Here is a 17,522-nt window from a genome sequence, read left to right as displayed (position 1 = left end):
TTTGCCTAACCCGGGAAAGGCCCTTTGAACGCGGGCACCTTTATCGGAATTCCCGTTCTAATGGACTCTTACGCGAAGTCTTTGCTCGCTTTCTCTCTCTCTCTCTTCTCCCTTCTCTCTCTTTCTCTCTCTCTCTCTCTCTCTCTCTCTCTCTCTCTTTCTGTTTCTATCTTTGAAACTCGGCCGGCATCACGGTCTTGCGAGTATACTCTCGATGGTCCAATAATTTTCGCCGAGATTGATTTTTTTACTCGCAACTACTATCGAAAAACAATCTGAATTCAAATACTCTAACTGAGAATTGCTGAAGAGATGCGACAAAAATTCGCACAAACGTTAGTATTTTTTCTTCAACATTTTCAGCGCACTTCACAATCACTATTACACAAACTAACATCGATAATCGTATTATCTTTTATTTACAACATTAATATTTGCCGTGCACGGTATAATCTTGGGGAGTTTCAAGTTTAGCAAAGATATCCTGCTCTCATGATCCGAGTGCTAGTAACGCGATATCCATTATCGCGGATGTTTTGCAGTCAGCGAGCGGCAAGTCCGTGTCATTAGCGCGTCTCTGACCGATCCCCATCAGTCATCTTTACCCGCGGATGACAACCGAATTCGCAGTGCGCCGTCCCAGATTGATGGATCCCCGTCCGTTTCTCGGTATATCCTTCGCGCATCGGGGATGAAAACCCACCGCTGATCCTACGCGCATACATCCGCCCGGTGGTTGAGCAATCCAGTGGCCATTAGTTTCCAAATTATTGCGTTTCCCGAGCGTGGACGATAAGAAACGTTTATGCGCGTGTCACGATGATTTATGGGCCGTTCGTTCATGGTCGCGTGTGTAGGATTCCTTATGTGTGGACTCGAACGTACTCGTGAACAAAAAAGATAGCTATAAGTAAGAATAAAGATATATTTGTCTTTGAAATTCTGTTCTTTTACGTTATTGGATTTCCTTTTTTTTTGCATTTTTTTTATCGAACATGAATACGAACGATTCTCAATATTTATGCAAAGAATAAAGATTTTAATGGAATAAACGTTATTTTATAAAATATGTAAATTACAGATACGAATTTGATTTTATGTTACGTTATTCAAAAACAGAAATAAATAATACTGTCAGTTACGATAACTCATTTATATAAAAATTTTAGTTAACGGAAATTTTCTATTTATATTGTTCATACAAATTTAGGATTATTTATGAAAACCGCAGTAACACGATTGCAATGAAAATATCACAAAATAAATGTCACGCTCTTATTTTACATCGTGTATCATGTCAGTATAGTCTAATACATACGTATAGAAAGAACACTGTGGAAAGTAGAATAGAATTCAGCAGAAAGATACTTTAAAGAATAAACCGCTTTGAATGTATCAAACACTATTTCAAAGTGAAACGGGAGCACTTTTAATGGTTTCTGAACGCAGTGCAGCACATTACAATGAAACCAACGTGCTGCACACGAACAACTGTACAAGTTTAACATTCAATCAATTTTAGCTCGCTTCGAGATTGACGAAGAATTCGTAAATAAGATATTTTTGTACTATCGATAACTGGTTAATCAATTTTGATGATCTTTTGAAAATTTAACACCAATTAATCTTTTTTAAAGCTGTGTGATTCACCGCGTGAACCGTGTCAGGTATAATTAATGGTAAACACTTATCAGTAACAAAGAATAGAAGAAAAATTGTAAAATCATGATGACAACATAAATATAATCATAATAATTTTTTTTAATGATAACAATGTCTCTATCAATCTATCGCAACAAAATGTTACACTCGATAAATTAATTGCAACGCCAAGAAACAACATAAGAAATCATTTTGTCGCGAATGCACACTTTCGCGAAACAATACCGAAAGCTCGAGCTTCTTTTCGCTTCGAGATACTCGCAGTTGCTCTTGTCGAGGGAGCGGCGAGAGAATGTTACGAACGATAAATCATTCGAAAGTTCCGTATCCACCCTTCTGAGGTGGCATCTCGTTCGCCGTGGCGCGAAATAACGAGTGCCTTTCATTGGCCGCGAGCGCTGCGAAAAAGGTAACGACAATTTTTCACCGTTAGCAACACCTGCGCGCTAAATGAATACGAATTGATTCGAGGCCGACTTCCGAATCGGCCCGCTTTATTTTCATCTGCTGCAAACGATTCCATTTCTTTCTATGCCGACGCTGTCCTTAACGCTCAAGTGGTCACATGGATTTTCGCGAACTCAGTATCCGCGGTATACACTTGGACAATTGGAAATATAAATGTGGGCTGTCTTTCTGGTCGCTTTATGTTAAAACTGAGAAACGATCATTCAGAATCAACGTGTAGTAAAAAAAAAAAATATATTAGTCTTTTATTTTATGAGATAGTTTTTTCTAATAACAATTTAATGGAGAGAGAAAGGTGCTGACTTTTAACCTGCTTAATAAGTTAATAGATTTATACGGATTGAGAGCCAAGAGCCAACTTTTTGCTCTATTTTATAACTGACATTACATTTTCTATGTTTCTAATATTAAATTATCTGCGTTGAGTTTGCATACGCGCGAATAACGCAAACGTATGAAGAATACTTGAGTATGGCGAAACGTCCTTTCGCGTGCTTTCCGAGAAATACTCGCCCCATAAACTTTTATCGCCGAGGTAAAACAACACGCTGAGAACTGTATCGCGATTTTCTTTCCTCGGGCAATTTTCAAATTACTTGAAAGAGTGCAACTTCCATCTCATAATTCGCTTTCTTCGCTGCGGAATATGTTCATGTTCACGCCAGCGCAGCGCGCTCGTGAACACTCGTCCTTTTGGGAATCAAATTTTCGAGGATACCTCTTATCGATGACCGTCGTCGCGCTTTATGGAAACGGACTCTTTTTTTTTTTTTATGGAGAACATCAGCCGATTCGGAAGGTATCGAGTCAGCGAGTTCACCATCCGTTCCCGATCCCACTGATTCGCGACACGCTGCCCTGCGAAAAATCCAAGAAGAAAGAAGGAGCTGCAGGTTCCTCACGCGGACGAACAATCGCCTCCCTTTACTCGGAAGTCCTCCCTTTATGTCCATCGTAAATGCCAGACGAATCGAGCGCGCCGCTTCCCTCTTTCTAATAGAAAGAAGGATCTAAAGAAAAAGATCCGGAGAGAAAGATCCGATATTGGATCGTTACAACGCACCGTGACTTTTATATTTTGGAGCCGTTGAACGCGTTTCGATCGCATATCTATTATAATCTAAAAGTTCTTAAAAAGTTACGAAATTACTTGTGCACGTGTTAGTTAAAGAGAAGCGTATGATATTAAACACGGTAACGAAAGATGTTTACTTTAACATCGATCACTGAATCATGATAAATTTATTCGCTAGCGGCTCGGCCGACGTTGCGAAAGCTTTAAAGCTTTAACCGGGCAACGCGGTAATCTCAACGAGGCAGGAGAAATGCGCGCGTTGATACGATATAAAGCGGAATTTCATTTTAATACGACATCGCGACACTTTGCGAGAGAATTAATTGAATCCATTTCGCCGTCCCGTCACATACCGTCGCTCATCTGGATCTCTTCCCTTTCTTCTTTCATTTTTTTTTTTTTAACGGTTCTCTGCTTCTATCGAGAGAAACGCCATTTCACATCGTACCTAATTATGCAGTTGAACGAACGATAATTAATTACACAATTGCGCCAAGAGAAAAAGCAACGCGTCTTTAGATCCGCACACGACGCCGTGTTCTTCGCGAACATGTCTCGTTAAATGTCAAAGGAATTAAAAGAAATACTGCGCGCGTCTTCAAGAATTAAAATTTCTCTCGTACAGCATAACTGCCTGTCCAAAACATGACTTATTCGTGCAATAACTTCGTACTAATCTTACGATCCTCCAAAATATGATACTAACGTAAAAACCTCAGTAATACACTTTAAATTCTGACGTGACACACTGCGCTATAAATATACGCCAGTTTGATAACCGCGCCTGCCCGCGAAGTTGTTGGGAGCCATTTAGATCGCTCGGAGCATCGCGTCAAATAACTCGGTCAGCCCCGGGAGTTAAGTTTCCCCCTCCCAAAATTGCGGCACGAATTGCGTTTTCTCTTCAACTCGATTCAATTCGACGAACAAGCGAAGGATGTTCGTAATGAGATGGCCGATAACTCGCGAATCTCGCGGAGATCGTCGGTTCGACGACAGACGACGATCGGCAGAAATAGACGTCTTATCGGCGATTCAACGGGCTAATCTCGCGCCATCTCGAAGTTGCGGAAGGTCCCGGACGCGATTTATATCGATGCGGTCGATGAGGCCGCGCGAAGCGCTTCCCCCTGAGTAAGTGGCGTCATCATCGCAGCGCCGCCGCCACGGGAGTTCCATTTTACGCGCGCAATACGTCAAGGTATGCTCGTGAACGCGGCTCGACACGGTCTTCTCCTCGGCTCTCTCATCCCGCTTCCGGACCAATACCTTAAAAGCACCAGTCGCAACGGTGGCTTCTGAGAAGCTCGCTCGGTACCACCCTGCCCCCTCGCTTCCATCGAGCACTCGCTATCAGATTCGAAACCCGACGCGAGATAATCCTTCTCTTACATCTGGCTCGGAGATCTTCCTCCTCGCTCCGTTTTCGTCGTCTTTTCTGACCTCATCGCCGGGTGTGAATCGAGACGCTCCGTGGCGCTATCATCCTTGGCTTACAGTATGGAAGCAGAAGAAGGCTCAGTACTTCTTCCCCCTCCCCCTCAACCGTACGAAGAGCATGTATCACGCAATTTTTCCGCTCACCATTCTATGAACGCTCGCTCCTCAACGTCTTCCTTTCGAATCTCTCCCTTTGCACCTTTCTCAAATTCTAACCCTCGCGAAGATGTCTAGAGACACATTGTTATCACGCAGCCCGTGAGGCTCGTGCTTCGTCATGGTACGTCATATCATGTCACGTCATGTCACGTCACGTCACGACGTATCACATCGTATCGCGAAAAGCAGTGTGGCAATGCCGACCCCATTACGCAATAATGAACGAACGAAATATTTTTTTAGCAAATCACGTTGGACAGGCTAAACTGAAAATACATTGTCTTCTGTGCTCATCAGAGGAACAATTACAGTACAGAAATGTTATCCAACGGAGATAATTCACTGAATAAATCAATTCCATTCCAGAGAAAAAGCTGAGTTGTTAAATCTTAAATGTCTTTTTGAAAAAAGAATTTTGCAAACATCACTTACAGACGAATGCGATTTATACAATTTATCACAGTGACTTTTGAACATAGAAAACATTTATTACAAACGAGTCGACACAGATAAATGGTTCTGAAAAATTCTTTATAAATTATATGTAAATCTCTGTAAAGTTTATGGTTTTATGACGCTCAGTATTTCTTATCAATTCGACATGTTATTTTTATCGTTAGATTTCGTGTTACCATGTTTTTTTTATTTTTAATTGTCATGGCTTGATTATTGTTAAAATATCTATAAGATCTTTTTTAACAGTAAAACTCGTAAGTTAATAAGAACTGAATTATAAGTCTTCTAAAAATTTCATATCGTTCTCCGAATATTGTCATAGAATTTATAGATTGAAAAAAGTAGTTTGATTAGTATTGAAAGATTATTTGCATTCTGACGCAATGTCACGACCGTTTTAGACGTCGTTTGATTTATGAAAATTGAAATGTGAAAATTTTACAGTTGCAGTAGCTATTGACGTACGTTTATGGTACATCAGACTTTCAAGTCGACTATTATTGGAATATCTATTCTGAATATTTCATTAGGATTGTATAATTTAAGTTATCGATGTCGATTTCAACTGCAAAAATGTCTCATTTGTTTCTTAGTAATGATATTTTAAGCTTTGAACTTGGGATATGTTACTTTTTTCAGAACAAGGATGTTCTTCCTTTTCTCCTTCCTCTTATATTACGACTGAGGGATGTTTGAATGGATGTTTTGCAAATTCTTTATTTTTGTCGATCGTATACAGTTGCTGTTAAAAATTTATAGTTATATTCGACCAATATTTGTCTCGTAATATCACCAATACGACAATTACGACTTTTTCATGATAAAATTCGCGATAATGCAATAAAAATGTAACAGATTTTCGATAGATTATTACATTTTCGTGATTGGCAAATCTGATTAGGCGTTATATGATCGCATTCGCGTATCAAGAACATCCCGCGAAATAACTACGTTGCTTATATGGCAAGTTCTCCCGCGGGACTCGTTCCTCTCCAGCTGCTTCCTTGCTCTTTGATCTCCGAACCGTCCCACGGAATCGCTCACGTGACTTCGAGTTTAAGAGCAGTTTGCGGGTCTCGAGGTATACTTGCCAAAGCGGATTAATGCCGACTAAAAAATAGACAATTCTGTTATCCGTGTAACGAGGCGTATCTAGGAGTTGCTTGCCGTGGTATTCCCGAGTCAACAGCGGCGCGGAATCTCGGCCGATCGGACAATCCTGATCCGCGATTGAGCCAAGTATTTGCCGTGCCTTCGAGTCTCAGATTGATAAGAGTCGAATCGGATTACTATGGCGTTTGTGTGTTCGGCTGTGCGCCGGCTTGCCTCTCACGGAACTTCTCGCGACGCCAACAATTTCTCGGCGAAATCGGCGCTAGCGGCTGTAAGGCGGCAGGTGTTGCTCGGAAGTGAAGATGATGAAAGATGACGGGCCGTCGCCTCGGGTGAGGATCTCTCTGACTGGTGCCTTCCATCGACCCCGTCAGTTCGAGCATGAAATTACCGGGCCGACTGAGGCGCGAGTGGTTGCTTGCGCGGAGATGCCGCGGGATGGGTAAACGAGATAGGGGGTTGGAGTGCGTGGGGCGTGATGGGTGGGCAGGGGGGGGGGGGGGAGAAGAATATACGGAAGGAGGAGGAAACGTCGGGTAGAAGCATCGTACGAACATGAGAGCTGAAGAGAGGAGGACAGGAAAAGTCCGTGAGCGAAACGGGGAAGATGCGGGGAAAGAAAGAGGGAGAGAGACGCGATTTATTAATTCCAGCATGAGTAACTTTCCAAAATTATGGTACTTGAAATAACGTGAGATGCAAACGAATCCGTTTACGTGACTTTGAGTTTAAGAGCAGAGTTTGCGGTATTACGATGCACTTTTCAAATTTATGCCGGTTGTACACAGATAGCGAGCGGATTTATTTCATGCATTCGCGGCTTGGTATTATTTTTGAAGCGTACTTTAATTAAATTTTTGAAAATTAATTAATCAAGACGATTAATATGCTGATTCTGCGCTACGCGAATTTTGACGATTGCTTCGTTACTTTATTGCGATGTTATTTATTCAGAATTCACTGAATAAATGAATGTCTAATCGGAGTAAGTTATAGTAAATTGGAAGGAAAGAATAGAAAGAGAGGGTGGAATAGGAAGGGAAATTAGGCGCCTAAAAGAATGAGGGAGTGCTGGCGAAATCAATTATTGTCATTCCAGTTTGTAGTCACCGTCCTGATGTATGTTGACTCTGTGATGTATGTTGCTCTGCTTCGCTAACACAACAATCCGTTATTCGTGCCAGGTTGCGACCTCCTCGCATCCGCCTTGAAGTTTCCCTCTCCGTCTTCCTCTTTTCGTATCTGCCTCTGTCTCTGTCGAGTTTGCGCCGCCTCAAAATACCATTGCATCACGAGCGGGGTAATTTGTCACGAATAGCGCTTATTAGGCAATTCCACGGCATCGACGCGTCTACGATGCTGTGAATTTCATTAGGATCGACCGACCGGGATTGGTATTAGGCGCCGTTCGTCTCGTTACATCAGCATTTCCGGTCGGTATGCGGCGAATCTCCGTTACCCTGCCACGAGATCGTTTAATCCTGAAGCAATCGCTCATAATTAATCTGCGCCATGTGTCGCCTTCTTAACGAGCAGACAATAGCGGTTGGAAGGCTTTCGCGGTGCTAGCTAAGCGTTAATCTCCGTTTCTTCGATGAAGGACGACAATCCCGTTCGTTCAATAATTTGTCCTCGGATGAGCAGTAAGCTAGATCCCTTAGCTGTAGAGAAATAGAAAAGAGATAAAGACTTTTAAAAAATTGCAGGAAAGATTTTATTTAATTTCTATTCGCTTGTTCGCTATCTTTTCTTTATATCTCAGTCGCGACTGTGATATAACATTCTCGTAATCGATTTTGGAAAAAAAAAAAAAAAACGCGAAAAGGGTGCTTTCTCCCCTTTATATTCGCGAACTTACGGCTGTTACAACGGATTATGGCTGAATCTCGACGGAAATGTTGCGCGATTCGCGCACGTGAGTGTCGGCTGCGCTTCTCGATCTCGCGATAAAGTTGCAACTTAAATGCGCGTGGTATCCAGCGAGGCGCGATAGCGACCATCCAGACGGCCGAGCGGTTTATGACGCTGCGCGATTCCGCGGGGGAAAATTTTTATTTTGCAGTGCCGTCTCGTAACAGCTTGCACAAAACTGTCGGTGATATACGAGCCCGTGCGCAGCTACCTGGAACGAGGCCATCCGCATTAAAAATACGTGGCCGCTCGCCGCGCGCCGCCCGCCGAAATTGATGGACGAGCGTGCGCTACCTGTAATTATAATTATAAATCACTAGGAACGACGGGCACGAGCGTGGTGGCTTATGCGCGTCGCCCGCGGACCCGCGCGACGGCGCCAAAATTTATTTGCCGAAGGGCAATTAGGAATTTGAATATGCAGCACGGTTTTTATGCGTCGTTATGCGGGAGGAACGAGGCGCGACGTTTTCGGTGGAAACTCATATTTCTTTCACATTTTTTCTTGCAGTAGAGAATTATTAGCGATGGACTGAAGTATAATGGTAACTTGGAGGAAAGTTGTTCTGATTTACGAGAACTATCGCTTGGAAGAATCGCAATCGATGATTTAACTTATCTCGATTAATATTTATATAAAAATTTCCATTATTCCGTTTCTCCTGATAATTGAAGATACGAATAATTACATAAAGCAGCATAATTGAAAGTATAATTTGTACAGTTACAATTAATTGTTTAAATTTGTATTTTAGTTTAAACTGGTTTTATAATAATTTAAATTAACATTATACATATATATGTTTTGTGCTTTACTTCGTAATTGTTTACGATTTATGAATTATTTTACTCGCTATTTATAAACAGAAGTGAATTATTAATTCTGCTTGAAAAAATTACAATGTCTACAACAACAATAGGATTATACTCGTTCTCAAGGCAGCGTGAGAAATTTTAGAGAATCACAATGGGACGCGACGACACTTTATTTCAAGTAAACTGCATTGGAGCATGAAACTCGGATTTTCTCTCTGCTTTACGCGATCTTTTTCCACAGAAAGAGAGAGAGAGTATTATTATTGCTTGGGATGTGTGTAGAGTGATACGCGCGCGATTTAACCTAAAATCGCCCCGTTATGTCTCTCGCGGGGATGATGGGAAGTTTAAGTTTTGCGAGTAGTTTAGGGATCTCGTCGTCGTCAGCTGGTACCGCAATAATCGTTGCGATTCGGATTCGACGGGCGCCCCATTCGAAGCTTTCCGCGAGAGTACAGTTTCTCCAGAGTTTCAGATCATTCATGGTTCTTGGACGAAAAGGCTACTTCATACACTTCCGCCGTCAGCTGCGACGGTGATAATCGTAATTCGTGAAGAAAACCGTGAACGTATATGCAGTCCGAAATGGACGCTGCAAATTTGCTCTTGCCACATTTAGTAGCAGTAGTAGCCGCGTTTGACTTTATGAATTCATCTTCACTGCTGTTTCACAGTATTGTCAATTATTTTTTTAATAACAAATATTAAAATTTCGAAAAAAAGTGCAAATATGCGACATGCAGCAGCCATGAAAGAAAAAGTTTGTCGAAATATTTTATAAGACTTTCGAATCTGTAAAATAATTCTCTTTATCGTCGGAAACAACAGTCACACGATTATCGTTTTCAAATCCGCGGCCAGATTTGAAGCTTTCGATGGAAAGATAGGGATCGAGAGAAGGTTGAAGGAAAGAATCCCCCCGCTCCCTTCCTAATTTGGCGCTTTCGATAAATTTAACAAGCTCGTCACGAAGGAAGGAAGGGCCCTGTATGTCCGGGCATGGTGCCAGGCTCTTGGCGCGTTCGCACAGTCGCGACACCATTACCGTTCCCGTATCCCGGGCGGACCCCGGGTGTCTCCCGGGGGAGGATGCTCGGGACACGTCGGGTCGTCGACGACGTCCACTTGGTAATACGGTCCTTCCGCCCATCCCCCTCGGCCGATTGTAGCCAGACTCTCGCCAGGCTGGCATCGTTAGAACGCTTTCGCTGTGACGCGTCCTCCAGCAGCCGCCCGGCCGTTCGTCCCCGCACGTTCCACTCGTCGCTGGAAAAATTCGCTCTTGTGGAACCGACGTGCGCGCTCGCCGAATAGAAAACATGTCGATTACAGTCCGCGCGACAGGACTGCACGCGTGTTGCGCAAGAGGTTCTTTTTCGATGCAAAGCAGGTCGGACGTACTCTACTATTCGCTCGCTTTGGTCGTTTGCTGTTTCTCCAACGCACCTGCCTTTGTCACGGATAGAAATGAACGGCTTGGAGCAATAACGTGCTGAGTCGTACGACGGAAAGCCATTTAAGATTTTCGACTTGCGTTTGTTTACAGATTCAATTATATTTTCGACTTTTTGTTAGAATAATCGTTCGATATATCAAGAAATAATTGTAAGATACTCGAGCCAGCGTGTTTGTATATGAACATCGTCAAAAGCTATTTCAAGAAGTCGGTCGATCTCACTGCCGTGTGTGTGACGAACGAGAGCCACGCTTCGCCTTATCAACATGCATTAGGCAGTTCTACCCGACTTACCCGACTTACCCACTGCTCGTCGGGTTCTTTCGCAGGCGTCCTCGAATCACGCCTCGTCCTGGCTCGTACGAAATGTCACGGCACGACACCCTTACGCGACGCTCACCCTCGGAGAGCACGACAGATTCTTAAACGCGTCCCAATTTGCCGGCAACGACATTTGCTCGCTAACGCTACAAAAGCTACGCCGACACTTTACATATTTAATACAGAATACACAAGATGCTCCGTGACTTTATATCACAGCTTCGAGATCCTAAAGCAATTTGACGATGAAAATTTCATAAAAGGACAACATTATTAATTCTCGTGCATAAACTAGCAGTGTGTCGCTCACAGAAATAAAATCAGAAATTAACTGACGGTTTATTCTCAGATTTATTAAACGATACATTAACAATTTCTAACGGTTCTAATTAAATCAGCACGTCTAGTTATTTCAGGCAAAATACGCGGAATCGCCGACATCGAAATGGAAGCAGAGTTTTGCGGACACTCTAGCTCTCATTAATATGTATTAGACAACTCGGGCCGACTTACTCTTTCATTGTTCGCACGCTTTGCCGACCGATGGGCCGCTTCGGGAGTTCGATTTACCTCTTATCACTCGAGCACTCTATATCCTGCTTCTGCCACATTTTCGTCCCAGCTTTTCCTCTTTTTCACCCTTCATCGTCGCCGCTTCTGCGCGAGGCGGTCGGCTACTTGGCGCAATTTGCGTGAAGAAAAAGTTTGATTACTTTCCTAAGCGCGCACAAAGAAAGTGGGCTAGTGTTACGAAGGAGAGAACTCGATAAAAGAGGAAAATGTGAGAGAGAGGTGCAAATTTTTAGACCTCTCAAGCAGCTATTTTTATCAAAAACAAGGCATTCCATTTTCGTTTAATATTGTTAATAAATCGAAAAAAATTGGAGCAAAAATCTCGCTTATATTACAGATTTTTAAATGTAAATTTATGTGAATTATATATTTGTATTATATATGCATCATTGATACTGATATGAAAATAAATTCCTAGTTGCGCGATAACGCGTATTAAAAGCGGGCGAACGTGTGAAAATTTACATTTTCATGCTTTTAACTTGATTATTCTCAATCGATATTAAAAATGAATAATAGCTTTGCTTCGTAAAATAGTGTTGTCTTCTGTATTGAGATCTGTGTTGTAATTGCGTTTCATCGCTTTATCCCAACGACCTTTAAAGTAAAAAGATCCCACCTCCCCGACCTTTTCCTTTAACGAATTCCTTTTTCCGATCGCTTTTCCGTCGTCTCACTCTTCGTCGTCATTGTTGTACCGCGTTTTGTAAGACCCGTGCTCGATCGCGGTCTTCCCGTCTTCCTCCAACTTTATCCCGCTCGTTCCTCCTCGCTAATCCCGTGCGTTTATCTGGCACTTCTGAAAAACCGGATGGATTAAACTATCGAAGGTTTTCCCCGAGACTACTTTGCCATTCTTGACGTATCAAATCTCTGCTCGAGGTCTCTCTTCTTCCCGCAAAGAGGTTCCCGCATTATAATAATTGCTTCTTTCTTCGTTATATTCCAGAACGTTTATACGGCGCGTCGCGTACGCATTGTACTTCTCTTTTTGTTCCACCGCTTTATTTCAATTTATTCGTAGTTTGATTGAAGTTTCATCGAAAAATCTCAAAGAGACAACTATCCTAAAAGAAAGCAGACAGAGCGATTCTCGTAAAATGTTGAAGTGTATTTGCGTGAGCGAGAAGGCGCCGTATGTCGCGCGTGAAAGTGCGAGTGTATACGTATACACGTGTCCACGAATGACGACGGGGATATAAGGTGGCACGTAAGGTCAATCCTGGTGAATGGCTTGAGCAATTTTCAGTTTGCTCGGGTTATGCCCGTGCAGCTCCATCCCTCGCTCTCTCTCTCTCTTTCTCTCTCTCTCATATGTGCTATGTACCAGCAAGCGCAACAAAGAACGCGATCGAGGAAGAGAGAGAGAGAGAGTGAAAGAAAAAAGGGATGGGGGAAAAATATGTGTGAAAGAGAGAGAAAGAACACGTTAAGGCGGCGAGGTGAGGAGCGAAAGAATTTACTGACTCGAGGAATCGTCCTGATTCCCCCCCCCCCCCCCCTGCGAGATTGCCCCGGCTGCGCACCTTTTCTACGATTGACAAAGCCACACCCCTTCTCTTTTCTCGCCCCTGTCTTTTCCTCCTGCTGTCCTCACGTTCGTCCTCTCCTCTCGGGTGCTCTCGATGCGCCTTCGTCGCTTTCACGTTGCTTCAAAATTGGACGCGAGAAAATTCACCGCCGTCCCCGCGCGTCCCTCTTCGCCCTCACGGTCACTTCGTTTGCGCTCCCCCCCCCCCCCCCCCCCGTCTACCCTATCCGCCAGTCTCGTTCTCAGGCGCCCGGTCTCGGACCGAAGAAGGCTCGCCGGCCAAAATTTGGGACGCGCGTACAGCCGGCGATATTGTTTCACATTGTGCGAACTCGCGCACCTCCTCTGGGTGTAACTTATGAAAAGCGTCGCAATCCTCCCGCGCGTAAAACGTTTATTAAGTCTCTGCGAAATGAACTCGAGAGACGCTTACGAGTCTTACGACGTACGTGCGTGTATATACGGGGTGCTCCGAAAGAATTCCCGGATCGAACTCCTGGGATATGCACCGCTGAGAGCGGAGGATGAAAACGTGTTACATGAAACAGTCATATCGCGCCGAGTTAGAGAACAGCTAATTTAATTCCGCTGCTCGGAAGTGAACTACGCAAATGTCACGGGTTCAGAGTGTCCCTCAACGTGCGAATCGCGCAGTGTCACTGACTGAACTAGTTCGGATATATTTACACGCCCCTTAAGAAAGTTGTCTTTCCACGGTAGCAACTTCTTTTTCTTTAGACCGATATCGTATTTAATGCAATTTAAACTTATTTCATTGAGTGGAAACAAATAAGCGTGCAATTTAAATAAGTAAATTCTAAATCATATTCTTTTTTTTTTTTTAACAGTATACTTTTCATATAATTGTAAATTCAGAAGTATTAGAAAAATTTCATACAAATTTATATCAAATATTTGATTATTTTGTACCAATGTAATGTGTATATATCATGCAATCAAACTTCGATTGCGTCCTAAAATGTACACCCTGTGCATGCAACAGCGGCAGCAACAGCAGCAGCTGCTCTGAGACGGTGCCTGTGACTGCACAGCACCGCTTCAGGAAAGTTTCAGGCACCGGTGACGCACGGTCGGGGGCAAAAGTTATCGAACAATTTGCCTTCCACACATAGCGAGATGTCCGCACGAGCGAAGCCGGAAAGAATCGGAGAATAGTGAGGGAGGACACAAGAGTTTGAGCTGAATCGCCATCGTTGTCGTCGTCGTCATTCGAAGGCGAAGCGACGACGGCCGATAGTGCCGGTTCCTAACCGTACGTGTACCGAGTTCCGAGAACTTCCATCGGAACGTCGCAAACGCGACTTCTGCTACCCTTTGAATTTTAAACGGCGAGCAATTCGCGGCCTCTGCGACAGTTGGTCCGTCATATAGTTTTATTGGTTCCGCAATGCTAAAACTTGATTCCGATTGCACGGTGGATCAGCTTTCCGATACCTCGGTTTCCGCGGATCCGCGAGCACAATGCCCCTACTTTCTATTTTTTATCTCAATTCCCCTTTTCTGTTCCATTTTAATTCGAGGTTTATCGGCATTCGAATAATATTTAATTCGACATTGCGAAAACTATAACGCATGCGAAATTTCTAAAGTTGAATATTCTGATATCTACGTAGTTTATCTCAAAATAATATCTTTCTTTGCAAACTCTTAATATTATCCTTAATCTTAATCTCCTTAATGGCAATCGTGCGATCTTACGAGATTATGATAAAATAATATCAAGATTTTACAGAGTAAAATCCGCCTGCAGTTGAGATAGGCGGTTTAATTAGGGAAATTAACATCATTTACATTCAAATTACATCTAAGACAACGTTTGTTGACGTGTGCATTGTGAGACAATGTTAGTTCGTACATAGAATCTATGAGTAAAGTACCTCGACTATCACTCCATACGTAAACAAACAGTGAAGAGCGACACGTACAGTTTAAATTATGCGCATAATTAATACTTTAAATGCTTGACACTCTGTCGATCATATGAAAAGGTAACATATTTTTTAGGTAGCAAGTACATCATTATTTCAAATCAGAACAATTTATTATCTAAGAATTGTTAAAATTTTTCTGCCGTATATTATAATTTCAAGTAAATAATTTCCGTTCTGCGAAAATTATGATCGAAAAATTGAAACATATTATTCCCATGTACAGATTTTAATATAGTTTTCATATTCGAGGTCAATTAAAATTATTTAATGAAGTGAGAAAATGAGAAAGAAAGATAGTAAATACTTTTTTTTAATTTTAATCGTCACTTTTCTGCTTTATTATTTTGCATTATTATATGATATAACGTTTGACATCAAGATTTTATGGAAAAAACGAAAACATCGAAAAGCAATAGGTTCGGATGTGCAGAATAATTTTGTATCTCACTAAAGCTCTATCTTATAGCACCGAACGAGGTGGAAGAATGATTTTCGAAGCTATGCACTCGATCCACACAATCGGCTGCGATCGTTCTCATTCCTCGAATGGATATTGGATATATTTCTTTGATTTTATTCCAATACCGAGAGCGCAGGCGGCAGTGCCGGGCTTATTCGGAAATTACATTCGTTCCCGGCGGATGTTCTTCCTTCGGATTATTGCTCGCGCTACAACACCGATCGCGCTCCGCCCTTTGCTCTTCGACTACCTCATACGTTTTTATTTTCTTGTTGATCGCCCCTTCTCTTAGATCAACAGCTTCTTTCCTGGCAAGCCCTCATTCTCCAGTCAAGTTCCGTAGGTGTTCTTTTAAAAGCACGTCTTAGTGGGAAATATCATATCTTCCTCTCCTCGCTATATCTATAATCCTACGTAAATCCTTCATAAATATAGCCTATATTCTCCTTTAAATCCCTCCATCCCGCTTTTCTTCATTGAACTACCTACTCACGTTTTTACATAATGTCTTTCTGTGCATAAATTATTGATCGAAGTATATTATGACGTAGATTTTCTTTGCAAAACTATAAATATTCAGCGGTTGAAAATTTTAGTTCGATGAACGTTGAACAAGTAATCACAAAAATATAATGAAATTGAAATATTTTTTGGCGAGTAATAGCTTTTATTTTTAAATGTTTTGTAACAGTTATTAATTTTATTACGCGTCAAAAATACAACATTGTCACAATTATGTTTCTAATTAAGATTTGTATACTTATATCATATATGCATCATTCTAACGAAGCTGACGCGTAGGTCGCAAATTTTTCGAAACAAATTTATTCTCATGATACCAAATGCGTCGTTGTTTATTCCCAACTGGCAAATCCATCATAAATTAAATCTCCTCGCCACATCTGAATTCATTTGCCGTCAATCTCCACTGTTATTCATTTTAACCTGAGCTACTCCATCACTCTCCCTTCTTCTCGCAAATCCGTTTCGAATTCTTGAAAGATCCTCACCGTTTACTTTCGTACTTCTGTTCTTTTCCCATTTTGTCATATTTTTTTATTTTGTCATATTTTTTTATTTTTTCTTTATTAGCATGCCGTTGCCATTTCCGTCCACGAGAAATTCTCCACTTCTTCCTATAAACTCGATCTTTTTAAGCATAATTTTCTCCTGAATTCTGAAAAATGTGGGTTATATAAGCGATTTAAATTGCTTCTCTGTGACGTAAACGTAATAAAAAGATTCGGTCTCATATCTCTTCTGAAAAACGTGAAATGGACATATTCCTTCGTCGTACTAAAGTCAGCCATTTTCGTTCATTCGCAAGACTTGACTCAACGATTCGAGGAATCGTGAGTTATTCCGGTAACTGACCAAGCTACTTCGAGGTCGCGCTCAGAACTAGAAAGAATCGAGAGAAAAGGCGATGGTGCAAGAGGAGTATCAGAGGAGCGAAAAGAAGATAGGTGGCGAGGCGACGAAAAGAGAAGGAGCTTCGGCTAGGCGTTTCACATGGTAATCCTCTCATGAATATCCTCAAAGGACCCCCCCCCCGCCCCCCACCTCCTTCACACGCACACGCGCGCGCTTTCATACCGTCGAAGACCTGTAAGGCGGAAGACGTAGACGTATCACTGCTCGCATTTATACATCCGGTAATGGGAGCGCGTGAAGGGAACAGAGTGTGAGCGCGGGGTTGGTACCGGCGTAAGACCCCTCTTATTCGATTAGGTCGAAGCAAAAGCTTGGTGACACGCTCGCCCGTCGTAGCCGGGTAATGTGATTAAAACTCCGATGGAGCTCGTAGCCGTCAACATCGAGTGCCTTTCCGCGGACGTCATATTTCTACGAGAAACGTTGCGAAAGACGCGATATCTCTTCGCGATTTTCTTCCGTCTGTTTCCGAACAAAAATCCCAAACCGTGATGCTTATTGTATTTTAAATTAATGATTTTTTTTAACGAAATAATAAAAATTCAAGATAGTTGAGATGATTGAAAAAATGCGCGAGCGACATCGAATTAATGACACAAAAGAACATTTAGCAATAATTGCCGAAAGCGATGAGATGTGAAAAGTTAGTAAATTTTTAGTGAATAAAATGAAAGAATTATTTGCATTTTAGGGCC

At 42.2% G+C, this 17,522-nt stretch overlaps 1 protein-coding gene and 1 pseudogene across 10 annotated transcripts in view; one reads left to right on the top strand and one right to left on the bottom strand.

Moving 5' to 3' along the window:
* Positions 1–17,522, top strand: part of Rbp6 (RNA-binding protein 6) — a 581,361-nt gene that overhangs the window by 272,039 nt on the left and 291,800 nt on the right. The gene's annotated exons all lie outside the window — the stretch shown is intronic.
* On the bottom strand, positions 6,085–7,876 carry LOC105670563 (uncharacterized; annotated as a pseudogene).

This window comes from Linepithema humile, chromosome 8 (assembly GCF_040581485.1).
Source record: "Linepithema humile isolate Giens D197 chromosome 8, Lhum_UNIL_v1.0, whole genome shotgun sequence".
NCBI classification, from domain to species: domain Eukaryota; kingdom Metazoa; phylum Arthropoda; class Insecta; order Hymenoptera; family Formicidae; genus Linepithema; species Linepithema humile.
This window is presented reverse-complemented; position numbering and strand designations above follow the sequence as displayed.